Below are 1,446 nucleotides of genomic sequence, written 5' to 3' on the forward strand. Positions count from 1 at the left end.
ATAAATAAACAGGGGAAAACAAATCATTTTTAAAAGAAAATACTTGTTTATTTATCAAAACAATATAATATAAACAGATTGAACCGTGTTCCCTTATAATAATCAAATTGACCCCACTGTTGACCCTTTAACCAACCCTTAAACCTACCCATACCACCAAACCTGTCCCTAACCTTACCCGTATCACACCTCAATAGCAGCAGAAGTGTTGTGCATTAACACAAGCTTTTAATCATTTTATAACATCTGTTAAAATCATTTGTAGTTTTTAAATAAGTGCTTGATCATTTGGAATTGAAAGATTGATGACATTTGTAAGCATTTTAACTTACATGAAATAATGATTTGTATACATCTCTTTGAATATATATTAACTAATGATCCATTAAGCATTATATAATGTTTGTTAATTATTTATTAATGAAAGTTATTATAAAGTGTTACCTGCTTTAGTAACATCACGAATTGACCACTGTAATTCCTTGTTTTATGAACTCCCTTCTAAATTTTTACATAAACTTCCGCTAGTTCATAATGCGGCTGCACGAGTTATTTCCAAAACTTCCATATCGGAGCACATCTCTCCTGTGCTACAAAATCTGCATTGGCTCCCGGTTAAATAATCGCATAACTTTTAAAATCTTGCTTTTAACTTACAAGGCACTTAATAATTTAGCTCCCTCATACTTATCCGATCTCCTTTGTATAAATACTCCTCCTACACGTATCTTACGATCTGCCTCTGCACTCACTCTTGTACTTCCACGCACTCGGACAACTTCTATGGGGTCACGAGCTTTTGGTTATGCTGCTCCGTATCTATGGAATTCACTACCGGTGGATATTCGCAATAGTCAAAGTCTTGTGGTTTTTAAATCTAGACTTAAAACTTATTTAGGCAGGCTTTTATGTAATGTTTAGTTGCAGGTAGGCTGTGCTGCCCTATTGTTTGATGATTTTGTTTACTGATGTATGGTGTCCTTAAGTGTCGTGAAAGGCGCCTATAAATAAAATGTATAATAATAATAATTTTTAAAAAAAAGTCTAAGAAAAAATATATTAAAAAATATTTTAAAATATTAGCCCACCAAATCAAAGTTATGTAGCGTGACCAATAAAGTCTTTATGGAGACTTTGAAGATTTCTAGAATCCTTAACATTTTTAGAGTTAAGGAGATTTTTAGAGTCCTTAAATTTACATACACATTTTTCAAATCCATATAAAACCAATATGTATACAAAGAGTCAATTTAATTTTCTAAAACTTACGTGTTTTAAACTAGATTTTTACAAGACTTTTCCTTTTCTTGAGTGTGAACAGTCTAATTGGTCTTTTACCCAAATATTAAATGCTTGTTTGAATGTTGGTATAAAAACTGTTTTGGTAACATTAAAAAAAAAAAAAAAAAAAAAAACTGCCCAAAAAAAAAAAAAGTTAAAAAAAAA

General features: G+C 30.6%; 1 protein-coding gene across 1 annotated transcript in view; it reads right to left on the reverse strand.

The window, feature by feature from the left end:
* snx21 (sorting nexin family member 21) overlaps positions 1-1,446 on the reverse strand; it is a 10,194-nt gene that overhangs the window by 6,041 nt on the left and 2,707 nt on the right. The gene's annotated exons all lie outside the window — the stretch shown is intronic.

This window comes from Sinocyclocheilus rhinocerous, unplaced genomic scaffold (genome assembly GCF_001515625.1).
Source record: "Sinocyclocheilus rhinocerous isolate Xijiao unplaced genomic scaffold, SAMN03320098_v1.1 scaffold263, whole genome shotgun sequence".
Taxonomy (NCBI): Eukaryota; Metazoa; Chordata; class Actinopteri; order Cypriniformes; family Cyprinidae; genus Sinocyclocheilus; species Sinocyclocheilus rhinocerous.